Raw genomic sequence first — 12,400 nt, forward strand, 5'->3', positions numbered from 1 at the left:
AATGTTTATTGTCCCTTTTAACTGAGACTCCAGTCCCAGTTTGTGTTAATGTAGCCTTTTCAGGAGGATAAAATACAGAATACAAACATTTGTGTTAGGTTTTAAAACTTTAAAGGCTTTTTGTGGGTTGAGCAGATTTTGTATTAGTTTTTAAGACTTTGCAGGCTTGTTTTGAATGGAACAAATTCTGCAACTAATTGTATCCAAAGGATCTGTGATGCTGGTTACTGAGAGAGCTCCTTCTTTACTTTCTATTCCTAAAAGTGAAATGCAAATACTTTGTGTGATTGCTGCCATCTTCTAGAAAATCTGTGTGTCTTTTTGTTTGTGGGATGAATGGCTTTGACCATTTTATAGAAGTTTACAGCACTTGAAATCTTTTAGTCATAGCACAATACTAATGCCTGTGGTAGACTTGATTTCTGTACAGGGTCTGAATAATTGGAGTCTGAACAATGGATGTTGAGTGTATATGTGATTTGATGTTCTAATACAAGAAATAGTAATAATAATAATTATATGCAAGCTGGTGCAGAACTTGGTCTTGCTGAATGAACGGGAATTAATTTGAGGATATACAGGAACCATTTTCCTGTGACTCTCAACTGCATATTCAGTTGATACTTCAACTAATACACTCCCATTGCTTGACTGTGGGAGGGGCATGGCCTCATAAAAGATCCACAAAATTACAGTGACAAAATGGAGCCCCAGGGACAGGAATGCCTCCATTACAGAGGTTGTGCTTCTTCTGCCCTGTTCTTGCAACATGAGCTCAACCCTTCTGTGAGCTGCATCTGAAATGCTGCTGGGAGAGGATGGAGTCTGTCGTTCCAGACTGTTTTCACTCTCTCCATTTCTAGTTGTAGGCCAATTTCACCTGGTACACTTAGAACTGGGAGACTACAGTTAAATACAGGTTTTGTTCAAAATTACTTTATTTCAAAATTTGCATTCTAGACAAATGGGTTTTTTTCATTAATTTTTTATTTACATTAGAATTCAAAGAAACTGGGGAATTGAGGACATTTTTGTATGCTAAAGAAAGTGGTTTTAGTATTAATATTTTTAAGAGTAGGGAAAAAATATCTACAGTTCAAATTAATTGCATATAGAAAACTATATTTGAAGTTGCAAATAAAGACATTTAAGATTTTGTTCATGGAAAATATAGCACATCTTCCACTACTTAGCTTCATGTGTATAATATACTGTTTTACTTGAAGATCTCTGTTGGGGTGGAACAATTTCTCCTAGAATATACAAAGCTTAATATTATTGTCTGGCACACATCCTGCTGAAGGACCTGGGAAGTGTCAGAAGTTTGGTTACTCAGACTGAAATTTTTTCAGTTTCTTGCTTAGTTTGTAAGATCATATAGCATGTGCTCTACAGGCATGTCTGTGTATGCTATATGCCTGCTGACAAAATTTTTTATTGCAGAGTCTCCCCCTTCTTGATATAAAGTGATCATATTGCCTACAGAAAAGTAAATAAATAGTTGTGAGTCATGTTACTGTATTGAAAGTATTGCTGTTTTACAATCAAATCACAAAGGCTTTTCCTTACAAAAAATACTTGGACTAATACTTGGATATTTGTTCCATCTTCATTCCTCCCTACCATTTTCCCATGCTTATAAATGTGTTGCAGACCAAGTGTTGATTTTTAAAATCAACTCATGTGACCCTTTCATGGGTGGCATTCTATTCCCTTAAACTGCAGGTGGCAAATGGGGAAAATGGGTCACAACCACAGAAAATTGTTCATAGGCCCCAGATATCTAACTTGTATTTGTCTGGTTGGTCATTGGTTAGAAGCCAGTGTGGGACCAAATCTGAGAAGGAACTGCATCATTTTCTTCTGTAGTTCCTTCTAAGGAGTAGTCTGAGACTGAGATACAACAGCAGCTGCTGATCCTTGTGAATCTCAACACTGATGGAAGTTGTTCACTGTTCCTTTCAATGTAAAGCAGATCAACTGATACATTCTGGTAACAACTTTTGAGCTTGTAGTGACAGCAGGTGTAGAGATATTTAATCTAAAAATTAATCCAAAATTGAAGTCCCTGTTAGGCTGCTGATGCTCTAAATCTTTGCTGTTTCTTTCCTCTTCTGCCCTTGGCTTTAAAATGCTGCAGGGAAGCTCAGAAGCTTGGTAGTTTTCCAGCCAGCAGGATGAAGTTGTAGCTGCACTGGAGCAGTTCCTTAGCTGTAGCTTCTGAGCCCAGGGTTGGTGTATTCTCTTATTTTATTCTCTAATTTTGCTGCATTAGCTGGAAGCTTTGTTCAGACTAAATACAAGCAGGAAGCACCTTCTCTACATAGAGAAGCTGTTTCATTATGTAACTTATAAAATAAGTCTTCTATTTATGTGAAATGTAATCATTTCTCAAAATTGGCAGTCACCTTAAAAAATTATATACAAAGGCATTTTTTTATTTTAACTATGAAATACACGATTGGATTATTTCAGACACATGTGAACCAATTTAAAGTAGAAAACTAATAAGTACTTTTCATTAAATCTGTTGATATTTATTGACTGATAGCTCTGTGTGAATACTTACATTTTTAAGGGGGAAAAAATTCTTTCATGCTTTCCTTTATTAAAAAAAAAAAAAAGTTTAATAATCTTCATTTGTTTGACTCAGAGGTGGCTCTTTTTATTAGAGATTTGCTGTCTCGTTTTTGAAAAGCCCATTGTTTGCTTCTGAAAGGTCCTTAATAGAGCTTTAACAGGAGACTAAATTTGAACAGCCAGAAATATTTGAATAAAAAGTTTGCTCATTTTCCCTCTGGGTTGTTTAAATTTTGATCTTTAGAAATGCAGAAAGAAACTTGGAGATGTCTCCTGCAACTCTGCCTCTGCTGCAACTTTAGCCTTTGAATTTTTTCTCTACCAGCAAAATCTTGTATGTACTACTGATTATCAACAAAATTATTATTTGTTGCTCTACACATCAGAATTTTACTTCTGAAATGAGATATTAGGAAATCAAATTTCTTTTGGCTTGTGGTGGGGAAAAAAAGTTGTAAACTTAGATATTTTACACATAGACTATTTTAAAAATATTTGAAGTACTGGATTGTTATAATTCCTGTAATAACTTCTGTTTGATCAAAATGGTGTTTTAATAACTGTGGGTTATATAAATCTAATTTTTGGTTAAGAAACAATAGTCTTATGCAGAAACAAGAGAGGACTGAAAGAGAGCACCAATCTTACATCCTGTTTAGGCAAGGGTTTTTTTACTCCTTTTCAAGGTCTTGTGTAACAGCGCATGAAGAACCAGGCCCAAGAAATAGGCTGAGTTAACTGGGTACAGTTTTTCCTGAGGAAACTGTACTTTTTTTAATTCATAAATGTGAAACAAATGGATTAGCACATCAGCCCTAGCTAATAGTTAAAGGAAGAGTTGCAAACACCCAAGTTCTATCCATGTTTCCTAGTTGGGGACCAGAAATTTGTCACTGCTTAATAAATTTAGTGTGCAGGGAACTCGTATGCAGTAAAACAAACTGTATGATTACATTTATAAATGTCACTAATTCCATGTAATGGGAGAATGGAATTGTGTGCCTAATTGCACATGGGAAGTATAAATTAAAACAAAATCTACTGGTCCAAGTGTTTGACTGTTCACCAGCTGGTGGTGAGCTGGTGCTTTATAGACAAGTCTTTCCAGCCTCTGCACAGCTGAGAAAAGCAGCAGTTACCATTTCCCACCTCATTCCAGTTCCTGCTGAAGAGTATTGTAGAAAAGGAAAGAGACCTTCTTGATGAATTTTTACATACATGGGTTATGTAGAAAATATGGACTAACAGAAAGCAAAATAATTTGCTGAAAGGATTTTTTTCTGTTTATCTCCTGCCTTAAGAAAAACCAATTTTGAACCAAAATTATTGAAACATTATACTTTTTTATTTTCAAAATTAAATATCTAGACCTTTCATTAAAAATTCCTTTTATTCAGTTATTTTCTGAAGAAAAGTTCTGAAATCAAAACACAATTATTCAAAATTACTGACTTTGAAATCAAATTAAGATAGAAGGGACAGAGAGTTGAAAATTTTCTACTTCTGAGGAAATATTTCAGTATTTTAGACCTTTGGCTGTCTGAGACAATAATTCCATAGAGAGACTTTCACAGGAGCTTGCAGAATAGACTCTTTCGTATTTTGGTCTTCTTTTAAAGCCTAGACCCAAATGTATTTTCTGATAACTATGTAGCCATGACAAAGGTGAGATCATGAGCTCTTTTGAAATCTATAGTGGGGTGAGGTTTTTGGGGTATGTGTGTTTGTTTTCTTTGGGAAATGCTGTCTTTTTACAAATTTTTAATTACTTTTTTGCATTTACTTTCTCTTACAGCTTTCTTCATTCGGTATTGGCTGTTTCTCTTTTTTTGATGTATTTTGGCCTAATTTCTTTTCTTCCTTTTTGCTTTGCTCATAATTTTGCTGTTAAAGTTTTCCAAACATCTTTACAATATGCTCCCAATGTTCAAGTATTTTTTGTGTTTGGAAACCATAATGTTTATGTTATAAGGGATCTTTTCATCTCTCAAAAGTTTACAGACATTGTGGGCCTGGGTTATCAATAATCAGCTCAGCCATACTCACAGTAAAATTTTAAAACTGTATTTGCAGGTGTTGCTTGCAGAAAGCCAAATGTAATTGTTAGAGAAGTCAGCAGGAAATGGAATTCACTTGTACCTGTACCAAGTTCCCAAGTGACTGCAGTGATGAGCAGCAGGACTCTTGTATGTCCAAGTGCTCCCCTGCAGAAAGTCTTAGAGTGCTTCTAGAAACTGTCATCAAAAGTTTGTCCTGTTATTGCAAAGGTTGAACTTGTCCCATGTAGAAAAGTCTTTAAATCACAGCTGGTAGTCCCAAGCTTCCCACTTTCTTTAAAGTCAGATTTGACCAAAATGTTAGCAACCAGCACGGCTTTTTCCTCTGCTTAACCACAGGGTACAAGTCTCAGGTTTTTAACTGCTGCTAATCTGTTGCTGAATCCCACTGAGGAGAAAAGGTTGCTGCATAATGATTTCCAAGTAGGTATTTAAAATTAGAAAGCAATATTTTTATTGGGAAGTTATCCAAAGTTCTTGTTTAATATTTGAAAGATTTGCATTAGAAATATTTTGTGGCACATTAGTTTGTCATGCTGTAGTAATCTTCAGGCAGAAATTATTTTCAGGGACCAATAGCTTACTCATGCTTTTGTGAGGAAACACTAGACTATTGGGGCTGGGAAAGTCATTTGGTTTTGTTTGATTTTACAGATCTTCTCTAGAATTTCGTAATGGAATGTATTCTGGAATGTTTACACCAAGTAGCTGTGTAATCTTGATAAAAGTATTTTGCTGGGAGGATGTTTTTTCTTTTCAAGAAAGCTGTTTATAGCTCTTGAGTGTAGAAAGATTGGTGCATAAAAATTGACTTTTGGAAGCAGAGATGGTTATTTATAGGATAAAATGTGTGTTAGTAGCATTGCAGAAGCTTCAACTTCCTTAGTCTTATATAGTCAAGTGACTATTATGTGTTCATAATCATTTATATTTAATCTTTCTTCCATTAATAGCTGAGTATAGAGCTATTCTCACCTTTGGTGTGCTGGTATTGCACACCAGGACCTGGTGTGAATATTCACCTGTGTGATTCCTGTTGATGTTAACAGAATAACAGAGCAAACTTTTTTAGGACCCAGATCTTCAGTCCAGGGAAGTGAGCAATGTGTGTTCCTGACAGACAGGTCTAGGAAGGTGCTGTCCTCTGGTGTGGCCAGCACTGGTGGAGTTACAGGGGCTCTCTCTATGAGAGCAGCAGGATGGGGCTGCAGTCAGGGTCTGCAAAACTGCAGTAATATCTGTCACTGGATGAGGGGATGTGCTGAAGTCTGCTGCTGAGAGAGGAGGGTGCTGAGCACAGTGCTGGCCATATCCCTAGTTAGCTGCTGAATGGGGGAAAGAGAAATAGATGGAGTTTTTTTTTAAAAAGCGTCCTGAAACTTCTGACATAAAATTGTTTAGGAATATGCATATTAAATAGCCTTTGTTTATTGTTGAGATCCAAATATTGTAAAAAAATGAAGATTTTAACGTTGGGAAGTCAACATGTTCAGATACCTGTAGATTTAAAACACACCTGCACGTCTGCCGTTTACTTTTTCTGTATTGTACAAAATGTTAAATCAGTCACTGCCTCTGAAAAGCGATATGGAGAATATGTCTTTCTGTCTGGCTGATTCAGAATGAAGTAGTTCAGAAGCACAATGAAAAGCAGTCACTGTTTTTTCTTTTCTCTTTTTTTCCATATGTCCCTTTACTCAGCTGAAATGGTGACTGTATAAGACTATCCAGTCCTCTCTACAGGATGGTCTGAACTGTGTAAAGGGTTTCTCACGGGTGTTTGTAGTAACTGTTGAACTCAGAACTCAGTTGTACATTTCATGTTGCTTTTGCTACTTTTTTGCAAGAAATTTCCAAAGTGATTGGAGCATATTTTGCTTCAGAAATGTTGATTGTAATGCCTTGATTACTGCAGGCAGTGCATGAGGTGCTCAGTAATTCCAAATGGGTTTTGTGGAACCTGATGGTAGAACAAAACCATAGAGCTAAATGTCACTGATATAAAGTGAAATTTTTCATTACCTGATTACCAAAACCAGCTCTAATGGCCATGTTTTGGCACATACCTTTCTCATGCTTTGCTTAGCAAAGGTTAATATGTACAGCTCTGAAAATGCAATTGTTGCACAATATTTTTTCAACAGAAATCTGCTGTGAATCCCTTGAAGCTTTCACTTCAACAAGCATTGCTGAAATTTAAAAGAGAACAGTAAATATGTCTCATGTGAATGATAGCAAGGCAAGAATGCTGGTGGTAAAAATGGGGGGTTTTTGGATGAGGTTTCTTATTATTGTTATTTTGTGTGCTAGTTTTAAGTCTATTGTAAGTGGAAAATGCTGAAATGTGGAACTTCTCAGTTGTGGCAGAAATTAGTGGCAGGACTGAGTGATGTAGTTGGAAGTACAAAACAAATGTAATGCAATTTATTTGGCTTTGGTGACTTGCACTTCTCAGGAAAATCTGAGGTGTCTATTATGTGTGACAAATGTGTTGATGAATCCAGGCTTGGAAACATAACTTTTGATTACTGCAGGGAATACTGTACTTGATTTGTTGGGAAGGATTTGCCAAGAGCATAATGAAAATTGCTTTGTCATTTAATAGATGCTTAAAAGAGGCAGTGGGATTGGATGAGATGTGAGGGATCTCTATTAAGGAAGTGGTTACTGTAAACCCCAGTGATGCGACATTGCTAATACCATCTGCCCCTTTGTCTTCTCATTTTCTTGTTTGCAATATTTGTTTGTGCAGTTTTTGTGCTTCAGTGTGCAGCATCTTGTAGCTATAACAGTGTTTTACAATATGGGTGGGGAAATTATTCATGTACCGTTTGTCACCTGACTGTAAAGCATGATAAAAAGTGATTATTACTATTTTTTTAGTGCAGTTAGTAGTAGAACTGTCTTGTGGAACATTTGATATATATTTACCAACTGGTATGCCTAAATCAATGCCATAATTTTCTGTTTAAATGCATCCCTTCTGAAGGTTGTACAATTACAAAGCATTTGATGTTTGACCAACTGGTGAGACGTATATGCAGGGGATATTTATTAACTTTTGTATGGAAAATTCTGAGGCTTGGTACAAGATTTTTTTCAAATATTGTTGCTTGTTCTTATTTTCAGCACACTGTATTGTGTGCATGGCAGTTACCTGCATTTTTCCTAATAGCATCTGATACACTGTTAGGAAGACACTGCTGCTCAGGAGCCCAAATATTAACAGTCACCCCTAAGAGGTCACCTCTTATTCTTTACTTAAACCTATGTAATTTTTGTGGGTTTCCTAGAATGAAATTCTCTCATGCAATTGCTAAATATATTAAGGTTTGGATACTGGTTTCTGTCTAAAAGAGAAGAGCAATAATAGAAGGAAGGAGGGAATTTTTGAAGTCTAAATAACTGTCTGTAAAAAGACTGTTGAATTTCCAAAAGAATGGCATGTAGAGAGGTCAAAAATAATAAATAACAGACTTAATAAAAGATGGAATTAAGCCAGATTAAAGCAATAAAATATCTAATGCAAAGGACTGATGATTTCTTTTAGCCATGTTGGCAGTAATAACAAATTTCTCATGGGAAGTCTTGGTCAGTTTTAGACATTGAGATATGCTGCTGTTCTTTAGGCAGAATTTGCTGGGTACAGAGAGCAAATTAGATTATTTCTGTAAGCTTAGAGGTTTACTAATATGTAAATCACTATACGTATTCTGAGTGATTTCACATCTAAGGTTCTCTGAAGCGTTAGAATTCTCCAGTGTGAAGAATGAACAAATAAAGTCAGCATTTGTTCCTGAATGAAAATCACTCTCTCTGTTCTCCAAGTGGCTGAGGGGCTGATTAAACTGGTATGGGCTATTGACTCTCACAACAAATATTCTTCTTTGGAGAAAGGGGAAGACACCTGTGAAGGAGAAAATAGGGCTTCTCTTCTTGCTGTGACTGTTAAGTAATGAATGATGACAGACACAGAAACTCAGATACAAAACTGCCATTGCACCTGTTGCTCTCCTGCTGTGGTATTTGATGGTGGAAACACTTTCTAAAAGTGTTTGAGAATAATTTTGGAACCATGTGTTTACCTTGCTATCTCAGGATCCCACTGTATTTACTGTGGCACTTTGTTGTCCATTTTCTGGGATGGACTTCCTGGGAATTCTATTTGAGTCAGTGAAGTAAATTCTGGAAAAGAGCAGCCCTTTGCAGCATCTTGCACCTGACCTTTCAGAAGCTGAGATTCCAATTTCCTGATCCAGATGGTTGAGGAAATAGAATAAGTCTCTACAGAATCTTTACAGATGCAAACAGTTCATTAATAATTCAAATTGCCTGAATTAAGACAGTCATTCCATTCTTTATTTGGTGTCTGAATTAGTGTAATCTTATTTCCTTTATTTCCTGTACTGCCTTTACCAAATCTTATTTTGATATAGCATATGATTAGGCCATGCTATGAAATAACATGTAGTAAAGGGGTCTATTGCATGACTTGGGTCACAATAATTTGAACAGTGATGACTGGAATGTATTTGAAAAGAAATTTTACATATGAGACCCAGAACAAATAACTTGTAGTATTATATAATTATGTGCACTCCTTTGCAGTTACATCTCAGGGTGACAATCTGGTCCAACAGTAATTTGGATAAGAACTTCCAGACATAATTAGGTCTTCTATTCAGTATATTCTATATATCTGGTTTTATGTAATTTTGGTGCTGTTTATATAGTAGCTGTTTTAGCATTCAGTTTTAAAATTGTTCATGACTATTTTGTCTTAAAAATGAAGTAAAGTTATTATTGTTGCAAATGAGCAGCTCCTTCACTATTAGGTGTTTTGAAATTAATCTTGCACTTCCATTTTGTGCACTAAAGGTGTCCTCTCTCTCTCACACAGAGAGGTGTGAGAATCCTTAAAAATGCTAAGTTACAAAAGGAAGTAGGTGATCCTATGAATTTAATTGAAATAAATTTTAATAAAATAAAATTTAAAGGTGTTTCTGGCCAAGGGGAAGAATATGCAAGTGAGTGGTAACACTTAAATTTTATGGGAAAAAATTTCTATTTTTTTTAACTCTCACTGTCCATGTAAGAAATGTTATGTTTAGATGGCAAGTTCATTCCAAAGCTGCTGCACAGAACCCTGTGTCAGTCAGCCAGAAATACTGGTTAGCCCATGCTGCCCAGCCTGGGTTCTCACAAAACAAGAAACAGCAGAGCCCTGCAGAGTGAGGCTTATGAAGCTGAACTGAGCTCAAGTGGAGGTGAGATGCTCTATTGTTCAATCAAGAGGAACAGCTCTTAAATACTTATTTGAATTCCTGATTGGTTTTTGGCCATACCTGCTTAATTATTTTGTTGCCAATAACCTTTACTAGTGAGAACTGGACTCTCCAGAAAAGTAGGGATTGTAGGTACTAATCAGAGCAGGTTTGCAATTTTTTTCCCTGATAGTAAAATTGTAAATGCACCAAGCTGCTTCAGTTCTTCATCTTGTAAACATTTCTTTGAAACATAGATAATTCCTCTATCTTCTAGCTTTTTTAAATAAAGGGATTTTCTTTGAGAGGGAAAGAGACGCCTGATTTAAATACCTACCTTTCTAATAGACAGGCTCTGTAATGCTCAGCTGTAGCATTCACTTGCAGTTCGTTGCACTTTGGATTCTACAAGATGGAATGGTAAAGTAACAGCATAACATGAAAGGCACAGATCACCCCCTCTGCCCCCTGCAGTCATTAGAAATGCCATTTCTGCAAGCATCAGGCACAGCTCTGTGAGTGACGAGGCTTTCTGGCTTCTTTTGTCAGGTAGCAATTGTTAGGTTGTGTGAACATGAATACAGAAGGATTTCCACATCCAGTAGTCCCACTGATGATGGCCAGAGCATTTTGAATGCTTTTGTGAAAGGTCAGCTTTGTTGGTGGGAAACAAGAAAGGGCAGTGGTTTTAGAGATCTAATGTTAGGGGAGGTGAAGTGGAAGAACTGAGATGTGGGAGGGACCTTACAAGCAGCCAAGACACTTCTGTTAATTATATTGCTTTTTGAATTTTTTTCTTCTAAAAGCTCTAAGGAACTGGAAAAAAATGAAGTTGATATTTGATTAATGGTTGCCTAGATTGCAGTTTAAAAGAAATGGATAGAGTGCTTTTGAAATAGATTTGACTTTTAAAAAAGAAAGATAATCTGTTATTGCTCTATTTCTTACATCACTGTCTGGCAAATGAGATACACTTTGAAAGAACAAAACATAGCTGAGATACCAGTGTGACAGCACAACTAATTCACAATCACAGAAACTTCCAGAAGGCATCAGAATCACATTCTCTGTTGGTTTCTGCAAGAAGAGATCACACTACTCCTACATGTGTAGAGAGGCATCGTGTACTATAGGTGCCTGGAGTGTTGTTCTGTTCAAAAATAAACATTTCCTAAGCACTGAGTAAACTCCTGCATACATAAAAGAGAAAGTTACATAAACCTTTAGATTGACAAGACTACTTAATTCACTCAGTATTTGTCATGGGATATATCACAGTCCCTTAGCATGTCCACTGCAAGCAGTGTCTAATGAATTCATAAGTCATTTATTATGCACCATGTGCCTTTGACTGGATCATGTCAGTCTGTTTTGTGCAATGGAATATAGAAAAGGGCTGCACCAAGAGGAAATCATTCACTTGGCCATTGAGGCAATCTTGGAGACACTTACAAACAAGCTTAATCTGCCTGCATTGTGATTCTGACTTTTTTCCTGATAGTCTTCTAATATCTAATGTTTTGTTACTCTGCAAGTTATTATTTTGAGATAAAAATAATGGAAGTATGAGGTGCTCTTTTCTTTGTTTTAAAATTTAAACTGCCATTTTTCCTGTATATAAAATTGGATCTACTAAGATAATGACTGCTATTATGGTGACTTATTTAAAGGTTTTTTCCAGTTCTAACCATTCTTCTGCTTTTCTACTGGAAATGATAATGAAGATATTAGGGTGAAAATTAAATTTAGCCTGTTCTGTCCTTAACATGAATCTAGTCAGATTGAAAAAGTTGTTGATGTATATTTTTTCATGACACTGTTTTGAGGAGTATAACATGTATAACTTTTCTTTATGAGGCTTTTGGGTTTCTTTTTTGTTTGTTTGGTTGGTTGGTTGATTTTTTTTGCTGTTGCTGTCTTTGTTGGGCTTTTGTTTTTGTTGTTTGTTTGTTTGTTTTTTCAATCTAAGCTGTGCTTCTGCTCTTTCCCCGTGTAGGATCAGTTGTATTTTCAGACAAACCTTCTCTTCTTTTTTTTCCCCAAATCACTAGTGCTATCAGTCTAAATTTACCTGATCCTGAAGCCAACCAAAAACTCATATGACTGCTAATAGGAAAAAAAAAGAAAGACATAGAGCCTGCAGTTACCATGCCAACACTGTTCCCTGGAGTGCAGCAACACAGAGATAGATGCTGTGAAATTAAGATCTGTGTGATAGGTAGGAGGTACCTGTGCATGTGACTGTGCAGTACTTGGAGCTTTCATGTACATTGTATTTTACCATTTGTATTTTTAATTTTATGCATGACTCTGGTCTTTATGTTGTTACCTTCACTCTCTGTGTACAGTTTCCTATTTTTGTGGAATGAAAAATTTGGTGTTTCAAAATATAGTGTATATAGTAAGTTTCATGAAAAATGAACCAAAAAATGGGTAAGATTTGATGAAGAAAGAATTCAACCCAGAAGCCATTCTATCTAGAATTTAATTGTTTCTCTA

The sequence above is a fragment of the Haemorhous mexicanus genome, chromosome 12, assembly GCF_027477595.1.
Source record: "Haemorhous mexicanus isolate bHaeMex1 chromosome 12, bHaeMex1.pri, whole genome shotgun sequence".
NCBI classification, from domain to species: domain Eukaryota; kingdom Metazoa; phylum Chordata; class Aves; order Passeriformes; family Fringillidae; genus Haemorhous; species Haemorhous mexicanus.